The 22,556-nt window shown below is 35.4% G+C and overlaps 1 long non-coding RNA gene across 1 annotated transcript in view; it reads right to left on the reverse strand.

The window, feature by feature from the left end:
* Positions 1-22,556, reverse strand: part of LOC109263774 (uncharacterized) — an 80,057-nt gene that overhangs the window by 50,051 nt on the left and 7,450 nt on the right. The window contains exons 4-5 of the long non-coding RNA XR_008420453.1: positions 13,173-13,355; positions 1,454-1,523 (exon numbers count right to left, since the gene is read on the reverse strand). This is a non-coding gene — a long non-coding RNA (uncharacterized LOC109263774). The remainder of the gene's footprint in view (positions 1-1,453; positions 1,524-13,172; positions 13,356-22,556) is intronic.

Raw genomic sequence — 22,556 nt, forward strand, 5'->3', positions numbered from 1 at the left:
TCTGTATCAGCCTGGATCTGTCCTACCTTAAGAATTCTTTTATGTGAGATAGAAATACAACTCTCCCTTATAGAAACCACTTTAATATCATTTTTAGTTTTTCTCTCACACAGAAATTAAACCAGGCTCCAAATTTTAAGCACTTAAATATGCTATATATGTAGGTGCTTGTACCTTGTTTGACCATAAGCTCCACAGATACATTAATGGCTATTAAATAGGGTATATTAGGATCAGGTTTTTTTTTTTGTTTTGTTTTAGATTATGCTGACTACAATAGAGGGGATGAATTAAAAAAATATATTGGAGGCAGAAAACCATATTGGAGGCAGTTTTAGCCATCTAAAAAAAAATATGATTTAAGTCAATCTAGGAAAGTTGTGGTTGGGATGGGGGAGAAATGAAGACATTGAATAAATACTTCAGATATAAAAATGTCAAGACTATAAGATTGATTGGAAGTAGGATGATGGGGAGAGAATGTGCAAGTATTAGAAACTCTTGTTTCTAAAACTGGTGGTACAACCATAAGAGTTAGTGAACACTGAGAGTAGAAATGTCAGTGGGAAAGTTCAACTTTGCACATGTTGAGCTTGAGTTATTCATGTGAAAGCCAAATGGATATGTGCAGGATGCAGCTGGATAAAAAGATTGTTGCTGTTCCTTACCAGAGGAATTCTGGCTGATGTGTGTGTGTGTGTGTGTGTGTGTGTGTGTGTGTGTGTGAATGAAAATTATCAACCAGAGAAAGGACATAGTAGAGAAATTAGTGAAAAGATAATAAATTCCTGGGGAACTTCAAAATTTAAGGTTGGTGGAAGAAAACAGGTATCCAAAGGAGAAAGGTAAGAAAAAGGGAGTGAGGAATACAGATATCCAAGAGTCATTCCAAGAAATGTCATTTGAAGAAGGAGTGAATACTATAATATGCTCAGTGCAACAGATTACCACTGGGACAGACAATGAGGAAGATGTTACTGTAAATGGGAACAATGTCAGCTGAGCTGCTAGGTGAAGAAAAATCTACAGAAAGTTAAGAGTGAATGGTAAATGAGGATAGTTGACCATTCTTCAGAGAAGTTTAGATGGAAAGTAAAAGGAAACATTCAGTAATAGAACAAAATATAGATTAGAAAATGATTAAATGACAGCTGATAAAAAAAATAAGACTAAAGTGTCATTATCAAATGACTGACTAAGAATTTTGGAGTAACACCTGCATCAAAATGATGACACCCCATTCTAGGTCCTGAGAAATTTTATGTTGGCTTTAATTGTTCTAAACAGAGAGCAGTAATTTAATACAAATTTCCACTTCTTTGTAGAAATGGGTGAGGTTATTAGATTGGAAATAATAAATAAGTTTCTTTGGTTGTGTTTTGCTATCGATCGAAGAATAATGAATTAAATCAAGAAGATAGGGAGGCAAATGATTGGCCTAGCAATACTTTACCAGAATTCTGCTGGCAGTTAGGATAATGATGCTCCAATCACATCTGTACTTTCTCAGTCAGCATACAGATCTGGGAATGGACTCTAAATTAGTTACCATGAAGCTAGCAAGTTCATGCAAATGTTGTAACTCACGTTTTTGAATTTCACCATTTCCCAAAGCGAGTTGACCCAATGATCTATATTTGGTGGTGATTTTTATTCCCAGATGTTGAAAACAGCTTCTTTGCTGGCAATAGGTCCTTGAGGATGCATTTTTCCCTTAGCTTTAAATAGCATACTTTAGGGAATTGGTATTACCCAAGATATAAAAAGATTAATAAGGATTTAAAATTGAATAACTCCAGTAATTCCGTTAATGGATGTGCATACAAACTGTTTCCTTGGTTAATATTATAATGGCTTATTTATCACCACATTCCTAAGAGATAACTCTCTTAAGTTTGTGACCACAAGCTTTCAGTCATCATGAGGCGCTGAGGCCACACGCCTTATTTCTTGGCACAACACAAGCAACCTTGCATAAGTCTATGTGTGAGACTTTGGAGAGCCTATCCCCTTCGATCCCCTGTGTAAAATCTCTTTTTAAAGACATCTGAACTTTATCTGTGTCTTTCTGGCTTTCATTGAGAATGTTTATTTAATTCAATGTGAGAGAATTGAACTCTGGACAAGGAGCATGATGAATTTTCTAATTCAAACTGGGTACCAAGAGGTGGCCTGTCATCATTTTCCTTTTGTTGAGCTGAAAAAAAGATAGCAAATGAGTCTCCTTGAGAGCAGTTCCCACTTCTGTTTCAAGTTTCCCCACCAAGTCATTAAACATTCTCTGGGTTTTGTCAACAGCCTGGTAAACATCCAAGGAAAGAATCAAAATAACATCGTTTATTTAACATTCTTCTCCTCCAACTGCTGATTAGGATAAATAGTTTGGATAAAACTTCTATCTGATCCAACAATCACAAAAAGAAAACATTTAGCTATTGGTGAAGGTTAAATTCAGTTAGAAATACTTTAAACAGCAAAGAATTTTTTGCAAACTTTGATATTTTCTTTATCTTTAACTCATCTTGTTAAGACAATGTCAGGGCTGAGCATTAATGTTGAATAAGCTCCATAGAATCTAAGTGAAAACATAGGCATTGATTTCCAGAACAACACATCGGTAGAAAAGTCTCAAACTCAGGGCTCCATTTAAGTAACTAAAAGAAGTTGATTCTAGCTATTTCCAAGAACTGCCTTTTCAGACTTTGGGCAAAATGTGTGCTGATTTACTTATCTCTAGGGAATCTAACAACTTAGTCAAAAATGAAAAAAAAATGTTTCTAATTACTGAAAAGACTTTTAGGCTTACAGATCACACATAATGTTACAGTGCTTTGTTTTATGTTTCTGTGCAAACTTTTTCAAGAAAATAAGTTGTAATCCTAAATAAAGATCTAGTGAAATACACTACTGAGATCTTAATAGAGTATATGTGATGCAATAACTAAATTAATTTGCAGATCAAATTTTTAACATTTCAAGATTCTACAATAGTTCACAAAATCTCCTCTGGCTTCTGTTCCTACTAGATTTGCTCTTATTATCTGTTTTATGCTCTGATTAAAATATAATTACAAGGTCTCCAGGATGACATACACTTCAATGCATTTGTGTCTTTTCTCAGCCTGTTACTTAGAATGCTCTTTTCATTCTTTAAGACTGATTAGCATCCTATTATTCCTTTTAGAATGACCTCATATGCCACCATGGAATATTACTTTAACTTGAAATAAAAATCAACAGATGAACCATGATTCTTCGGACTTGGGTATAGGGCAGACATTTCTTCAAAAAGGAATAAAATGAGCATGGCACTTTGGGAAAAGCAACTGACAGTAAATGTGACAAAATCTGAGCTGTCAAAAGAAAATGAGAATTTTGGAAAAATTTTTATCTACCATGGGTTTTGTAGTTTCATGATACTTTAAACACTTCTGATGAAATTGGTGAGGACATTAATGGTTGTGACTTCGATAATGTATAATGAAATATGTCAATGTTTGGAAGAGTTACATAAATCAGTGATCTGTTTTCCAAACGATGACTGTATGAAGTTACAAAATTACATATGAGTAAAACAGCCATTTAAAGTGTAAGAAAAACTAGTGGATTTTAACAAAACAGGATAAAGAAAGTTGATTAATATGATTTCAGATCTTACATTTCACTAACTTTAACTACTTTTTTCCCAGGTTTTGGTGTAGGATCAAAAAATATTTACAATTATCTGAAAATTCTCCTTCCCTTTCCAATTACGTATCTGTTGGAAAACAGATTTTTTTTATACACTTTAACAACAACAAAATAATGCTACAGATTGCCAGAAGAAAAATGTAAGAATTCAAGTGTCTTCAATTAAGACATCAAAAAGATTTCCAAGAGTAAAACAGTGACACCCTTGTCACCAAATTTTTGAATATATGGTTAGTTTTCAGAATAACTGCCAGTAAGTATGTTTTGATGTAGCAAGTATAAATTCCTCCATGAAAAATGTGAGTGTAACTTTACAAATTTTAACTAAACTCATTTTCTGAATCCAAGTAAAGTATTTGCCTGATGAAAAAAAAATTCTATTCTTGATAATCTCATTTAAATTCAAGGATTTCTTTATGATTATAGCTCCAATATACATTATTTCAATCCCTTTCTTCGCATCTAAATTTGGCGAAAAGAGAGTGGAGCTGGGCTGTGCAACTAATGCAATTCTCAGGGGCCTAGGCCACTTCTTATTAACTTCTCAACCTTGACCTCAGGCCTAGGCCACTTCCTGTACCACATATGCAGTACTGTGTCATCTGATGTTCTGCATAGCTGGGACTTGAGCTTCCCTTCAAGGTGCATGGTGGTTGCTGGGAAACCATAATACGACAGGAAAAGAGAGATGAAAAGCATATGCATTAGAATTTTGAAATATTATCATCACCACATTGTTTTATGTATATACTTCCCATCTACTTGTTTCCTTACATCTGTTTTATAAACTTAATATATTAGAGACATGTTCTCATGTCATCAAAATATTCCTCTAAATTATAATATTTAAACTTTGAATATATTTTAACACATTTCATCCTGAGGACATATTATAATTGATTTAAGAAGTCTGTTGTTAAACACTTAAGTGTCCAATTTATTGTTGTTATAAACAATAAGTGAACATCTTTTCACCTGTTCACCCAAATATTTATATTCATTCATGATTATTTCCTTAGGACAAATTACTTACAAGGGAATTCTTGACTTAAAGACTATATTTTTAAAGTCTTGGGATTTTTTTCCCCAAAATTATTCCCTAGGCTATTGTGCAAATTTACATTCTGCCAAGAACTGTAGGAGTGAATATTATTTCATATGTGAAATGGTCATTTAGATATCTTTTGTAAATATCCTATATACGTTTACTGCCCATTTTATTATTTGCATCTTAGGCTTTTTGTTATTGTTTTAATTATTTATACTATAACTTGGTGATGTTAGTAATGCCTACCTGTTCTTTCTTCTGGTTGCATTTAATTGTCCATCATTATATTTTTAAACTTTATGATTCTTTTATGACTGTCTTTTTAAAACAGCAGATGCCAAATTTTTATATTTTGTCAAATTTCAATAGAGAAATTTAACTTATTCACATATTTTTACAACTAGTATCTAGTTGTTGCTCTTTTTTTCTTCACAAGTATCCTCTTTGCTTTCTGTTTTTAATTTATCTTAGTAAGCTATCCCCCTTCCTGTCTTTTGCTGTTTAGACCATGTTTTCTTTGCACTTTTCTTTAGTATTATGGATACTTTATTTTTCTCCGAGGTATTGAGGTTTAATTGACAAATAGAATTGAAAGCTATTAAACTGTACCATCTAATGACCTGATCTATGTATACACACTGTGAAAGGATTTCTCCCATTGAGTTAACTAACGAATCCATCACCTCACTTATTTACCTTTTCTTTTTCTTAGTTACAGTCTACTCTTAATGAATTTCAATTATACAATACAGTGGGTATCAACTGTAGTCACTACATTCTACATTAGATCGTTAGAACTTATTCATTTCATAACTGAAACTTGTGCCCTTTCAGTAGGCATCTCCCTATCTCCTCCAGCCCCCAGCTCTGGGCACCCACTTTTCTATTCTGTGTCTATAAGTTAGGCTTTTATCTTTTTATTTTATTTTATTTTATTTTGGTACGATTCCAAATACAAGTGATTTAATACAGTATTATCTTTCTTTGGCTTATTTCACTTCACATAAAAGCCCTCTGGGGTTCATCTTTGTTGTCTCAAATGACAGAATTTCCTTCTTTTTAAAGACTGGATAATATTCCATTGCATATATTCACCTCGTTTTCTTGATCCATTCATCCACTGTTGTATACTTAGATGAATTCCATAAAGTGGCTATTGTGAATAATGCTGCAATGAACATGGTGCTACAGATATCTTTTTGAGCTCATGATTTTGTTTCTTTCGGGATTGCTAGATCATGGGATTGCTGGATCATGTGGCAGCTTTATTTTTAATTTCTTGAGGAACCTCCATACTGTTTTCCACAGTGACTCTACCAATTTACATTCACACCAAAAGTGTACAGGGGTTTCTTTTTCTCCACATCCTCTCCAGTGTTTGTTATCTCTTGTCTTTTTGAAAATAGCTACCTTAATGAGCATGAGGTAACATATCATGGTAGTTTTGATTTGAATTTCCCTGACGATTAGTGATGTTGAACATTTTTTTCATGTACCTGTTGGCCATCTGCATGTCATCATTGGAAAAATGTCTATTCAGGTCCTTTGCCCAATATTTTTCTCAAGTTTTTATGCAAATTACAGTTAGTTAACATACAGTGTAATATTAGTTCCAGGTGTAGAAGTTGGTGATTCATCACTTACATACAACACCAGGTGCTCATTACAATGAGGGCCCTCCTGATCGTTTGCCCAATTTGCCCATAGGTTGCTTTTTCATTTTATTGATGGTTCCCTTTGCTGTTGCAGAAAACTTTTGATTTGCTGTGTTCCTAATTGTTTGTTTTTGCTTTTGTTGATTTTGCTTTTGGTGACAAATCAAAAAAAAAAAAAAAAAAAAAAAAAAAAAACTACGCCAAGACCAATGTCAAGGATTTTACTCCTTTTTTCCTCCAGAAGTTTTATGGTTTCAGGACTTAAAGTCTTTAATGTATTTTGAGTTGATTTTTATGTATGGTGGAAGATAGGGGTCTGGTTTCATTCTTTTGATTGTGGCTCTCAAGCTTTCCCATTACCATTTAATGAAAAGATTATCCTTTTTTCATTGTATATTCTTGATTCCTTTGTCAAAAATAATTGAACATACATATATGGACTTACTTCTGGACCCATTATTCTGTTCCATTGCTGTAGGTGTCTGTTTTTATGCTAATACCATACTGTTTTTATTACTATAATTTTGTAATACAGTTTGAAATCAGGAAGATGTAATGCTTCCAGCTTGGTTCTTCTTTCTGGAGATTGTTTTGATTATTTGAGGTCTTTTGTGGTTTTATAAATTGGATACTTTAGATCTACTTCTTATGGAAGCAGTGGTTATTCTTTAGTTAGTAAAATACATTTTAATCACAGCAAAAATAATCTACTTTGCATCTGTTTCTTACAGTAATAACATTTGAATTCTTTCTCTGTTGCATTACCAATTCAGTTGTTGCATTCCATAAGGAAAAAACTCTTTGGGTGGGTTTTTGGTGATCATTTTTATATTAGGTTAGAATGACAATATTGAAACAGAACCAAAATTAAAAGAACTCAGTGAAGCTCCATATACACATCATCCAGATTCAAGTAAGACTACTTGAATCTATCCTTTTTCACTTAAAAATATTTAAACCAATGTTTTTCTAAGTGTCAATAATGAAAACTAACCTATGTAATAACGTCTGTAAAAATCATAATTTTCACTTTCTTATCTCCCTCTTATTTTTCCAAGTTTTTGTTGATATGTACATATCAATGTTAAATGACTAATTTTTATATTTACATACAATAAAGTAAGAATATTTGGACACATACATTATTGTTAATCTCCAAAAGCAATGATTTAGACTTATTCTATGTTTTCTGGGGTTTTTTTCCCACAATTTTCTTTCATTCTATTATTCTCCATTCTCTTTTGTATTATTCTCCAATCTATCGCAGCATGTATTTGAGTCTTCTTTACCAGAAAAGTATGAGGGTAGCATCCTTCCTAAGCTTTTGCATGTCTGATAATGTACACCAGCTTGTCTTTCACATAAATGAATTTGGCTGACCATAGAATTTTGCCAAACATTGAAAACATGACTTCATCACTTTCTGGCAGTTAAACTATTTTTGCATCGGGATGCTTATAGTATTTTTTAAAGTTTATCTTATAATTCAAAACTCATGAGGTTAAGTATAGATAACAACTTACTTGTTCTACTTTCCCTGAAACTTGACAATCTCTTATACTCTGAGTATATATTTTTTTACAACTCAAAAAACTTTCTTTTTAATTGTCTCTTTAACACTTGCTTCTGATTTATCCATTCTGTTACCTTTTCTTAATTTCTATTTAATATATGGAAATATATAAAACAGACCAAATCCTTTAGTCTGTCATACATTTATCTTAATTTTCCTCATTTTACTCCTTTTCTTCTTTGTGTAAGAGTCTTTTTGGAGCTTGGTTTCTGTTTCATATATTCTATATTCTAAGGTCAGATGTTTTCTGCCATCATGTTTACAGTGTCAAATTCTGCAAACATGTTTTTCACTTCCACACATCTTTCTCTGACATTAGATTTTCTTTCATATATTTTTTTGGGAGAGAGACTGTGTAGAAGCAGGGGATGGGCAGAGAGCGGGGGGACAGAGGATCCAAAGCAGAGTCTGCACTGACAGCAGAGAGCCCAATGTAGGACTTGAACCCACCAAACCTGAGATCATGACCTGAGACGAAGTCAGATGCTTAACTGACTCAGCCATTCAGGTGTTCCTGAAATCAGCTTGTCATAGTTTGAACAATTTAGAAGGATTTCTTCAGTTTCTTTTAGGAGGGCCTTGCCATTCTCCAGTTTTTGCACGGGCAAAGGTGTTTCTCTGTTTTCATGCTTCTTTTCAATCCTCCTTCTATGAGCTAGCTGTAGTATTCTAATAATCTCATCCATAGGGAAGGTAACCTTTTTGTGACATTTGTATGACTGTTTTTGACATTTTCTTCCAAAGTTCTTGCTATTCCTTCAGGATATCTTTATCCATCCCCCCACAATGCATTAGTCTTCCATCACCTGTCACCAGGAATATTTTAGTGGTCTCCATTACCTCTTCCTCTAAACCATAATGTACAGAAATTTCAGACTGGACATGGAGATGGTCTTACTTCACTGAGACTGGTGGTAGTTGCATAATCTTATCCCCATTTTCCTTCCTCCACCAAGTTTAGATGGAAGAAAAGGAATTAAAATAATTCAGTATTAAATGCAAAATTATTTTGAAATCTCTCTAAATATTGATTTCATCACATAACTATCCTGGCTCAAAAACTGTCAGTGGACCCCAAATGCCTATGGGATAAAATGGAAACATTGCAAATTCTCATCCAAGGTTGGTCATAGTATGCTTTTTAAATAGTTTTTCCAGTCTCAGCTCATATATCTCCTCAACTCAGTTTTTGCTCCAATGAGATTATTTCCTCATTTTTTCCAAATAAGCCATACTCAATTCTACCTGCACACTTTCCCTCACACTATATCATTGGTCTGGAATGCCTTGCATGTTGTAGGTAAATTCTCCCCACTATTTTATTCCTAGCTCAAGAATTACTTCTTTTATTGAGCTATCTAAAACCCTTCACAGCTTATATAGCATTTCCTTTCCTGTGTGACTCATGTTAGTAATTAGATGATGTTGAATATTTTATCGTACGTTGAGTGAAGAGTTGTCTCATTTCTTCCACTTTGATAATACCTAGATAAGTGGCACTTGGCATTAATACTTTTGATCTTCATTTTGCTTCCAACATTATTTATACTGAAGTAGCCAACAAATGGTTGCTGTTTAAATATATGAGCAAAGGGAGAAAACAAAACAAAAAGACCTAGTAATTTGCTTTCACTGTAAGGTACATTACACGTTCTTGGAGAAAAGTCTAAAGTCTCATTGGAAAGTTAAAGTGAACTAAAGTGATTTTCATCAATAGTTTTTAATAAAGTTAAAATTATTGTAAAATAAAATTAGAGCACATTCTATGGTATCATTTTTAGGGAGAGATAATTGCCTCCTCATGATGGGCTTTGAAGTAAAATAATTCTGAATTCAACTCTCTATTCTGCCACTGTCTAATGGACTCCTCTTGAGTAGGTTTCTAATTCCACTTTACCCTTTCTTCATTCACAAAATGGAAATAATAATGTCTAATTATATCATTAATATCAGGATATTAAATGGAGACTAAATATTTAAAATATCTCTAGAGGTACAGTGTCTATTACACAGGAAATAATAAAAAAATCCTATTTATCGAATGTGTTTGTATCTCCTTAAAATACATTAATTCATTAACCATAACTTGATGAGTTGAGTAGTATCATTACCTCAATTACAGATAAGGAAATAGATAATTAATTTTCCAAGATCATTTAGCTAAAAACAAAACAAAACAAAACAAACAACAACAACAACAGAACAAAACAAAAAACAGAAAATGTGGCGGCACCAGACAATTTATGTTGTGTATGTCCAGAGCCCACACTCTTGACTACTAGGCTACGCTGCCACCCAGATGCACAGAGAGTGTTCATCTCTATCCTTATTCATTGATTCACAATGCCAGTCAGATCTCATGTAAGATACATGCCCTCTTTGCAGAGCTAGTATAAGCTTGTTGGGATATTAATGGGAAATGATAATCCTCTATTTCTCATGAGATATGAATATAGGAGAGGAGAGATTTTAAAAATATCATATTACTACAGAAAGTCATCAAATATCTTTTCTGGAGATTTTCAATAATATTATTTGGAACGGTTAAGGTATTTCTGGAGGAAACTTACATTTCACAGTCTCCTTTGAGCCCTCTATTCATATAATTCGATTTCCTAGATCTATCGATGTATGATAAAGATGTTTCCTTTCATGTAGAAACAAATTAACTAGCATCCTAAGTTGGTAAGAACTGGCATTTCTAAACTAGGTTTCTGTTTGTACTTATATTTTTTCAAAAATTAAAAATTTTTTATTACATGTAAATTTAAATGAGACCATACTTTTTTTATAGTTAATGAGGGAAATATAGTCCACAAAGTTTAAAACATCTAATTTTCAAAGCCTTTTTGTGACTTTAACACATTCTGCACATTTTAGTTAAAGTAATTAAATGACATTCTTACAACATTAATAGCATAGATGTATTGAGAGACATAGAAGCAGGAGCAGGGAAGGAAACAAGAGGGAAGTGAGAGGATAGCAATGGAAGAGTCGCTGAGTAGGTTTGAGACACTGCAGAATATGGATATATTTCAGCCTCAGAATCCGTATCGGAACATGATGACAATTCTAAAGGCAGCTTCCAGGCTCAGCCTTTTGGATGTGGGTGGTGTGAACATGTGGGAGTGTGTGAATGTTTTTTCCTGGCTGGACAGACACTTTCGCCCTGTTGCCAAAGCCATGTTGTGTGTATGAAAGATGAACTCCCTGTTCCTGGTGCTGTTACAGGCACCAGGAAGCAGTAGGAACATGCTGGGATCCAACTTTCTTTTGGAAAACCAGACCAATTGTTGAAAAGAAGCCTCAAAATATTGAGTTGATACTTGTGTGGAAAATCATTCTTATGAGATTTGCATACCAGTTATTTAAATATAAAGAAACTGAGGTAAGGAGATAGGACATTGTAAAAATACAACTGCAGTGGCCTTAAATCGTCATTTGGATCAAGCCTTGTGATTTTGTCATAGAGCCAATGATAAGAAAATCATGCAGGATGGTGGCCAATCAACTTCTTCAATGCAAAGAGAAATATCAGAATTTTCACTTGTGAGGTCATTCCTACATTTTATCACCTTTCAGTAATGACATTTTTCTTTACAAATACTGAGCATAGACACATATGGGTATGGGACATAAAAAAGAGGAAAGAAGTGAAAAAATATGTACTGCTTAAATAGGTTGGAATCAGGCAGATATCCCTTAGTCTTTACAAAAATCCTCTCAATAGCCCTTGCATATGGTATTATGACCATTTTCCACAAAGGAAACTGAAGCCTAACTACTTACTTATAACTGATGGAGAGGGACTTGGTTGTTTGACCACAAATGTCACATGTAAGCTTTCCATGGAATCAGATATTCCTCAGGTTGTACTGGCTTTGCCACAACTATAGAAAAGATGCTTTTTTCCTGTATATTTGGTGTAGTTTCTTCTCAAGATGTATGATTTAATAGACATACCTTACTCTCACGATGCATTATAATGAGTGTTTGAAAGTTTGGACTCCTGGAGTAAGTCTGGATTTAAAGACAAGCTGTCAACTACTATTGTGTAATCTTGGAAGTTTCTTTAACAATCTTGTGCTCAGAACAGTAAAAGGACACTCAGAACTAAGAAGACCTGAATAAAGTGTGGACTTCAGTTAAACATAATGTATTGAGATTGGTTCCTTAATTATATTAATGTAAGATGTTAATTATAATGTTAATACCTCTGGGTGTGGGATATATAGGAACTCTCTGTACTATCTTTCCAATTTTTATGTAAAGTTAAAACTCTTCTAAAAATTGTTTTGTTAAAAAATACTGTGCTTGTGGGCGCCTGGGTGGCTCAGTTTGTTAAGCAACCGACTTTGGCTCAGGTCATGATCTCACAGTTTGTGGGTTCAAGCCCTGCATCGGGTTCTGTGCTGACAGCTCAGAGCCCGGAGCCTGCTTCTGATTCTGTGTCTTCCTCTCTCTCTGCCCCTCCCCTGCTCATGCTCTGTCCCTCTCTGTCTCAAAAATAAATAAAACATTAAAAAAAAATACTGTGCTTGTGTCACCTGCCTAGTTCAGTTGGTAGAGCAAGTGGCTGTGGATCTTAGGGTTGTAAGTTTGAGCCCCATGTTGGGTGCAGAGATTACTTAAAAAATACTGTGCTTCACCGGGCTTCCTGTGAGCATATAGCCCACTTCAGATCCTCTGTCCCTTTCTCTCTGCCCTCCCCCACTCACACTCGCTCTCTCTCAAAAATAAATAAACATTAAAAAAAATACTGTGCTTCACTGTCCTCATGCTTTTCTTAGGAAAATTTGATGAATTAATACATATACAGTACTTAGCTCCTGGTAAATATCAACATGTAAATAAATGTCAGCTATTGTGGGCATTCTTAGGAAAGGGAGAGGTTTGGGCAGAGAAGGAAACTTTTACTATTGGAAATCTACGCAAAGTATGCAAAGAACCAGTAATCACATTCAAGGCAGGGTTCCTGCCTTCCTGTGCACCAAGAGTTTGTTTCACAAAGGTCTTATCAGGGATATGATATCTAAAATCGGCAAGTATCCCTAGATTTTCTGAGATGAGTTTACTTGCCTGCTTTTCTCCAACTTGTTCCCTGTTACAAGTTCAGGGTGAGACTAAAGAGAAAACACAAGAAGAGGAATTCAATGAAGCACTGAAGAGAAGCAGTTAATTCCACATTCAAGTTAAGGCTATTTACCTGAAGGTTTAGTGTGGCTCTGGATGTCTGAACTATGAGACTCACTGTTGGAAACTCAAGATCCTGCTGTCCCAGTTTGCCAGTCACTAGTGGCCAATCACCAAATTCCCTCATTCCTCAATACTTGGCTGTATTGCCTTCTGTTGCATTTTTTTTTTTTTTGTACATAGGATGAAAAATTCACTGTAGAGCCAAAGAAAGAAAGCATATGTGAAAAGATAGCACTTCCATTAGTAAATGAAAGTAGGTGTCAGATGAAAGGAATTCATGACCAGAGTGAGTATCTGTGAATCATCTTGACAAAACTCACCACTTGGTTGACTTCCGGCACATTAAAAACTTGAGGCACAACACCCCCCTGTTCCATTTTTAACATAGTGCTCGTTTTATTTTCTAGTGCAAAATTAAATCTCAAAAACAGGGAATACTTAACTTGAAAAGATTTTCCTATCACTGAAATTGTATCAGTGTTTCCCAATCTTGGATGTGTATGCAAACCTCCCAAGAAGTCTTGTTAAAAGACATTATAATTCAGTGATTCTCAGATGAATCTTAGAATCTGAGATCTTCATTTCTAATAAGCTTTTAGACCTTTGAACTGGATTTTGGTGAGTAAAGTTATGAATGGTTAAACTAAGGTGTCTGCACACGAAGTTTGAACTCAATTAGGGACCAGCAGAGTGTCTATCACCAGGAAAATAAACTAGCAAAACTCAAAAGAACGTACGTGCGATTGCTTCTTTTTTGATAGAAATTATTGCTGAGCTCAATAATTCTGAACCATGGCAGTATCAGAGGAACATTCACAAATTGCCCCTGTATAATCTGCAGAAATTTTTATTTGGTTGGTATGGTGCAGGCCTGAGAATTAGTATTTTTTGAAAGCTTGTCAGATGGCTCGATCATGCAATAGAGATTGAGAACCACTATGGAAGTGACATCACCTTAATTAATGTCTTTCCACTCAAACTTATTTGTTGGTTAGCTTTCTCGCATCACCCAAGTGGTGCTAAATTCTGAAGCAAAACAAAGTAAGTAGCCACTAGCCTCTAGGATTCTGAAATAAAATGCTTAAAAATGCTGTGTATCTCTTATCCCTTTGTTACAGATTCACTATGCATATATGAAAGCTATGTAGATCATCAGAATTTTTGTTGAATATGCACAGAATACTTGAACTATGTGGCTGATGGAAAATGGACTTTGGGCAGACATTTGTGTAGGCTTGACATATCTATCTGGTGTGTTTAAAACTCGTCCTATCAATAACCAACCAGTCTCGAAACAACACTGAGAATAACATGGGTGACAGAATCTCTCTGGCCTAATTAAAGGATATGGGTATCAAGCTAGTACTGACGTATAACACATTAATGATACAGTGTTTAAATGGTACTATCACAGCTCTCAGCCTCCCACCTGCCTATCAGAAAGGAAGAGAAAATTTTAAAAGTGTTACAAATAGTAGGGCCAGACCTTACTTTTCCTTGGGTCTGTGCAAGGGAAGAGAAGTGGTGTCCCGTACTCAGCATAGGACTCTGAATACAATCAGGACAGACTGCTGACACATTTCTCCTTCACTCCACCCTTGGAACCAAGCCAGAAGCTGGGCTTCAAAGTATATCTAAGTGAAAGTTCATTTCAGTTTTATCAACAAACATGAGTGCGGCCAAGTAATTCTGAATTACCCTTATATAAACAATGTTTATCTGTTATTTCCCTTTGAAAATAACTATTGTGTTTTTTGAATAAGCCAATAAAATATTGTTTTTCTTTGTGATTCCTGACATGGTTTTTATACACAGTCCGCCATTAAAACCTACTTTTGAAGGTTCCCAAGATTTGAAAAACATTTAGTGCTTTGCCCATGAATGAGAGTGCAAACACAAAAAGGCATACTCAGTATCAATGAATATTAAGGAGTATCATGATATTACCATGAAGCATTTCCCCCCTCTTCCTACTACTAAATTATTCCTACTTTAGAGGATAGTGAGGGTTAAGTGAGAAAATATGCACCGTATTCAATAAGTTGTAAAGCTTTCTTCTGTTAATGTTTCGCTGCCTGGAGCACAACAAACTCAAATTAGGTCTGTGCTGTCCTAAAAGCAGTTTATGCATGACCCAGCGGTGGAGATTACAGTAGAGTGAAAAAAGTATGTGTCCGTGCATTTAGGGTTAACCCAGGGCACTTCTGCAGTCGGCACCAAATTCACAGGCAGGGATACCCTTTCAGCTTCCTGTACTCTCAAACCCACTGTGATTCATTTTGCTTTTAATCATTGTAAACAGGCCCAAACGGTGGTGGCATTTACAGCTCCTTTTTGGCCTTTGCTTTTTACAGTTGGTGCTTCCTAAAGTTGTTCTTAGGGAGCCTGAACACTTCTGCAGAAGTACTGGACCTGGATGGAGGAGGAACGAGCATGGTCTCAGACAGGGGCTTCCTCTTCCCATCTTTACTTCTACTTGCTTACAATGCCTTCTGTCCAATAAGACTTCTAGGAGGGAAAGCTTATTTCAGCTGAAATAAATGTGATCACCTCACGCTACGGGGGAATTTCAGGAGACGGAGCACTGCCTACAACTTGAACCTATCTCGTTCCCCAATCAACAAAGTAATAAATGAAGACATGACCTCCTATTTTCCTATCAACTCCATTAATATTTCTTTGAAATGGTGTGTTGTTAAGTAGCAACTTGTGTGTTAAATTTCATTTCCACACTGACTTAATGTGCTTTCAGATCTTTATTCCACCAAAAAGTGTTTTTCCCCCCTCTTATCTCATTGAAATGCTTAACCAATACAACTGCCCTTGCTAATTTGGTTAAAATATATTATATGAAATCTCATTGAATTGGAACATGCTACTCAAGCCATCATTCTGGACATTCAACAGTTAAAAGTGTGCAGAAATCAAATCAAGAACAGAAATGGCCACATGGCTATGTTTTCAGGGGCTGTGCAAAGGGTCTCTAATATGTGCTCTGAAGTTGCCTTTAAACTGCTGTTAAGGTTTTAAAGATATTTGCTGATCTTTGCATAGCAGCTTTTGTATATTCTCTGGCAAGATAATTCCAAGTATAAAGAGAGAGGCACCACATAAACAAATCAAATTACAGTAACACTTCATTAAATGCAAGGATGTGAAAGGTCATCCAATAAATATGAAATCAACAGACTGATTTATTAAGCATGTGCCTTATTAAAGATATGAATCTCAAATACCACTACTTACATATAAAATTCAAAAACTGCTAATGCCATAAAAGGTTTTTCAAAATAATTCAATTATTCAGTAAATTTGATTCAGACCAGTATACATATTTGGACTGATTTTATATTTGGATTGATAATCACAGGTAAAAAAAAAATATGTTTTTAGTCAAGTTAATCTAAGTAGTTTTGGGGAAAATATGATTTATTTCTCTTCCATTAAAAGCAATGATGAGAGAATAATTTTTATTTCTCTGCATTTTTTTCTTCTTCTTAAATAAGCTCATCACTCTAGAAAGCACTAAGTGAGGAACAGATGAATTATAACAAATATTCCATAGAATAAACTATGTATTTCATAAGGGTATCATAAATAGATTTCTTCTGTGTTCCTAAGGTCACCAAACAAATGACAGAAATTTTGAAGCCCCTATTCCCCTTGGCTAAAGTTTGTTTTAAAACATAAATTGATTATACTCACCTTGAAATTGATATGTGCAGGCTCATCAATGTATATGTAAGAGGATATCTATTATAGCATTTTTTAAGGGTGGGGATTTAGAGGCAATGTGGGACTCCATCCTGGCAGAATGGAAGGGTAAAACATGGATGGTACATAAGCTAGAGAACAGTGGGGCAGCTTGAGATATGGGTTAGATTACACAACATAAATTGACTTTAAAGACAGAGAGGTCAATGAAAAGTACAGAAAAGAATGTGATCTATAACACAGTACTATGTATGTAAATTAAGCATATGTGCACCTTAAAAAAATAATACATATTTTGCAAGGGTAAGTATATATGAAACCAATAAAAATACATTGACTGAAAAGTAAGATTATTTCAATCCTGTGCAATCACAGGCCACTAAATACATACATACATAAATACATACATACATACATACATACATACATACATACCAGTATGATGTTAGCTCTCCACCATAGGTTGTTTAAGAAATACAAAGAGGGCGCCTATGTGGCTCAGTGGGTTAAGGCTGTGATTTTTATCTTGGCTCAGGTCATGATCTCATAGTCCCTGAGTTGGAGCCCCACCTCACTACATCGGCTCTGCACTGACAGTATGGAGACTGCTTGGGATTCTTTCTCTCTCCCCCTTTCTCTGACCCTCCCCTGCTCTCCCTCCCACCATCTCTCTCTCTCTCAAAATAAATAAATAAACTTTTTAAAAAAAGGAATACAAAGAAAAGAAACAGAAAACTTGCACTGGGTAAGGCTCTGTGTCTTTTGAAGGAGCACACTTTTTTTGGAGTGTACAAAGTTAATCCTTTAACAGCAAAACCTGTAGGAATATGAATGAGAACAAATCCTTTGTCCCAGATTTAATTCTTCATAGGAAGATTAGTACCAATACCAAATGGTAGAGGGAAGGTGTTTAAAATGCAGATTCCTGGGGGTGCCTGAGTGGCTCAGTCAGTTAAGTGGCCCACTTTGACTCAGGTCATGATCTCGCAATTCCCGAGTTCTAGCCCTGCAGGTCAGGCTCTGTGCTGACAGCTCAGAACCTGGAGCCTGCTTTGCATTCTGTGACTCCTTTTCTCTCTTCCCCTCCCTCACTATGCATGCACGCATGCAGGCTCTCTCTCTTTCTCTCTCTCAAAAGTAAACATTAAAAATAATAATAATAAAATAAAATGCAGATTCCTGGACTCTACTCCAGATCTAGTGAATTCGAATCTCTGAGTCTAGAACTTTTGATTTTTAACAAGTCTCCACCCCCATATCGGCTTAGTGATTCCTATCCTTATGAAAGTTTAAGAACTACTTGTACTTGTATAAGGAAACATTAAAGTATAATTCATTCTATGCATGTTCCTATTCATTAAAAAAAAACATTTAAGATGTTCTGTTGGTAAGCTATTTTATATTTTTCCTACAGATGAAGTTCACACTTCATCTTTTTTCTCATTTATTGTTCTAAGACATTGGATTCACAATTAAATTTAAAATAGAGGAAACAAACCTATTAGCATATTTTAAATGTATGGGTTTTTGTTGTTTGAAAAACAAGTCCAACCATCAGGAATAAACTTAAAACGTTATTACAATTATGTCCCTCAATCATAGCAAAAAGAATTATTGCATTAGCAAATATTCCTTTACTTATACAATGAAAAAAAAAATCCTCTGTCAATGCTTCTGAAAAAAATAAATAAATAAATAAATAAAAGGAACGAACAGTCCACTCACTGACAAAGCAGAAAGAAGCCAGTGGGGATAAAATGTTAAGGTCTGGCACTGAAGTTATATTTATCACATATGTATATCTCTTTTACTAAGACAGAATACTAGGATTTGGACAAGAATAACTCTGTTCTGAAATGTAAGTTCTGAAGCCAAGACTCATTGTCTTGAGCAAATGAGAGGAGTCCTTTCCCCCCTGTTATTCCTACATCTTTAAAACCTGAAAATTTATATTTATGCTGAGGGGAAAAAAGGATAGGAAAAAATAATACTTTTTCTAACCACATTCAGTTGAAGTGGGCAGCATATCCAGGCATATAGTGATCAAGTTATTATGGTCCACAAGGCTGTTATCTTCCTCATTGATTCAACTTTGCAAATTGTGGAATTCTGGCCAGTACTTGAGACTTGTAGCATTTTTCCTTATTCTCTCTCTCCAAAAGCTTAAAGAAAACTACTCGTGCTAGTGACACACATACATTGACTACACTTATGTATCCACGTGCAAATATGTGTGTGCTTGCACACTCATGTGCATACACACACACACACACACAGAGAAACAGGCTATGTATCCTTCTGAGAATAATCTGGTCCTTTGGTACATTACAGAGAATACTAAGGGCCAAAACTTTTAGGGCTGGAAAATAACTAATGTTCTTGCCAGTGAGTTAAAGCTGGAGTATCCCCTTTGTCATAGCCAAATTTATGACATGGATCAAAAACTATAAAAAGCTATGTTGCATCCTGCCATTAAGGAGAATTAATATTTTCAGTGGTATGTTAACCAACGTTTTTCCAGTGTCTCTTGTTAAAAGCAGATTGTTGACTTTTCATCATGGTGTGCCAAACATTTTCATTGAAACCCTAACAAGACTTTCATCTTAGAACCATTATTTCTTAATGGACTTGGATAAGGGCAACGTAAAAGAATGGCTTTGCTTTGCAGCACTGCGGCATGCAGCAAGGGCTCGTCATTAGCGCGTTGGGCCTTGCTGAATCATTACACATGTAGACATTTAAGGCATTTCCAGTGTGACTTGATGTTTTCCTTGAAGCACACTTCATGTTTTATCTTATGCTAAAGCAACATAGATTTTTCCTCCCACTTTCATGTATCTTTATTATGATTCTTTCTACTTGACTATCCAGTAAAACTATAATAAATGAGATCATTCCTGCACACATGCACACACACACACAGTTTTGTTTGCTTTGTATTTTTTATTGAGGATATCTATCTGCAGGATTTTCTTCTATGCTTAGGGAGTCAATGCATCTTTTAAAAAACCCTAAGCCCCAGTAATTTTGCAATAAACTACATGACATCAGTAGTTTAGAATGTCCAAATATATATGTGTGCATACACACACACACACACACACACACACACACACACATAGGTGTATATATATATATATATATATATATATATATATATATATATATTCTTGTATATCATTGTGTTAATGTGAATGAGTGACAACTGTACTATAAGAAAGGAAGCTTGGAGGCTAGATGACAAAAGGTGCAATGAAAATAGAATGTGTGCTTTGCGTGGACACTTCCATTTGACAGAGTTTTGAAATATGTAACGTACAAAAGATATGATGCAGCTAGTAGGCTGATGCTGACAGACTCTAATTTGCCCAATAATCTTTCATTTCTCTCAAATAGATATTTAGAGTCAATGACAATTACACACAGAGAAGGAAAATTTGGCTTTTGGCTTGGGTTCTCACTCGAAAGTGTTGGCCTATATCTCTATCGAGTGTTTTATGATGTGGTTGATCAAATTGTAAGGTATGACCGTAAACCACACTACTGACTCTGAAACCAGCAAGCTGAGAGTCACCTGAAGTTAGCTATCAAAGTCAGATAAACTTTTGGAATCCAAGAATGCATGGGAGAAGACTATTTATCTAGCAAATAATATTTAATTCTAGAACCTAGATTTTATGGAGTTTATAGAGTTTAATATGCCTCCCAAGAAGCTTTATGATTTGGAAAACTGCACTCATTAAAGACATATTACAAAATCCTTTATTTGGAATGTAAGTATACCCATTCAATTTTCATTCCTAGGAAACAAAAATAGTTCTACTTCCTCTAAACATATTATTTCAGCTCAGGTGTTTTTGACTGCCAGTAACATTTCCAAAACCAAAGTGGATTAAAGAAGGAAAGCTATCAACATAGCTCACATAAGAAGTCCAGAGGTAGCTCATCCCAAGTGGGAAACTGAGTAGCTCAAGTTTGCTGGGCCAAGGCCAGCACCTATGCCATCAGCTTTCCCTCATAGGTGTGTGACTGTGGCAGCTCCAAACATCACTCCCTCACACAACAAGCAAGGCAAGGGCAAAAAGAGTTGAGACTTTCTGTTTACATTTATCGTTCTTTTTCTCAAAGAAAAAACATTGCTCAAAAACTCATTAATTTCACCCCTTTTTTTAATTTATGTATTTATTTTTAGCTAGAAATGAAACCCAGATAGGTAAATACAATTTTAAAAAATTGTTGGAAGGAATCTTGAATGATGAGTTTCTAATGTGTCCAAACAAGCATGCTATTAAAAATAGCGTACAGCTTGGGGTTAATGGGAACAGGTGCAGTGACCAATCAGAATAGATGCCAGGTATCATGACTGGAGCTTGTTCAGTTGAGAGCCGGCTAAACTGACTTGTCTTTAGTTAGCCTTTCTAAGTGTTTAGATAAAAGGCCTTAAGATAGGCTCATGAGGTGCCTGGGTGGCTCATTCAGTTGAGAGTCCAACTTCAACTCAGGTCATGATCTCACAGTTTGTGAGTTCAAGTCCTGCATGGGGCTAGCTGCTGTCAGCACAGAGCCTGCTTCAGATCCTCTCTCTCCCTCTCTCTCTGCTCCTCCCCAACTCACACATTCTATCTCTCTCAAAAATAAATAAACATTAAAAAAATCCCCTCATAAACAAGGGCTTAAGATAGCAGGTGATGGAACCCCAGATTGTCTTGTCCTCTGATGTAGGAAACAAAAGTAAATGAAAAATGAGGGGCTCCTGGGTGACTCAGTCAGTTAAGTGTCGGACTTTGGCTCAGGTCATGATCCCATGGTTCATGGGTTCAAGCCCTGCTTTGGGCTCGGTGATGACAACTCAGCCTGAGTCTGCTTCATATTCTGTCTCCTTCTCTCTCTGCCCCTCACCTGTTGGTGCTCTGCCTCTCTCTCTCTTAAAAATAGACATTAAAAAAATTAAAAAAAAAAGTAAATGAAAAATTAAATTTCCTTAGTGTCTACATCCCATTGACAAATCCTTAAAACAGGCAGAGTAACCTTCCTCTAGGAACTCAGATGCCTCACTGATAACACTTTGCTAAGGTCAAAAGGCACTCTTAGCCTGACTCCCCAGGATCCTGTAAGTCTACTTTAACATATAAAAATTCCTTTGGAGACTTCCTTTATCTCTAACCCCCTAAGATACATGTTGGCAATCATATTCCAAGCTTATGGCCCACTTATATACAACTGAAGGGCCTCATGACTGAGTTTTTACTAAATAGTAGTAAATAAGCTTTTCCTAACAATAACTAGCCTCTTCAAGGTCCCAAAATTCCTTGCTTCCAAAATTCCTTGGAAATTTACACTATCCCTAACTCCCTTTCAACCTGAAGGTATGTAATCAGTCACCCATCACAACCCCAGTGCAGTTCTTTCTGCCCATAGGTCCTGTCCCCATGCTGTAATAAAATCACCTTTTTGCACCAAAGACATGTCAAGAATTCTTTCTGGACCCAAAAACATCATCACTCCACCAGGCTATAGTTTATTTGGGGCAAATAGTGTGTTTCACTGATGATTGCATCCCTAATATCCAGCATGGGGCCTGAAACTCAGAGGGTACTCAATATTTGGTGAATTAATCAATAGATAAATGTAGTCAATCACAGAATATCTGGATTTGCTCCATATGAAATAAAGTTCTTTT

This window comes from Panthera pardus, unplaced genomic scaffold, assembly GCF_024362965.1.
Source record: "Panthera pardus isolate Hobbes unplaced genomic scaffold, ASM2436296v1 HiC_scaffold_8, whole genome shotgun sequence".
NCBI lineage: Eukaryota > Metazoa > Chordata > Mammalia > Carnivora > Felidae > Panthera > Panthera pardus.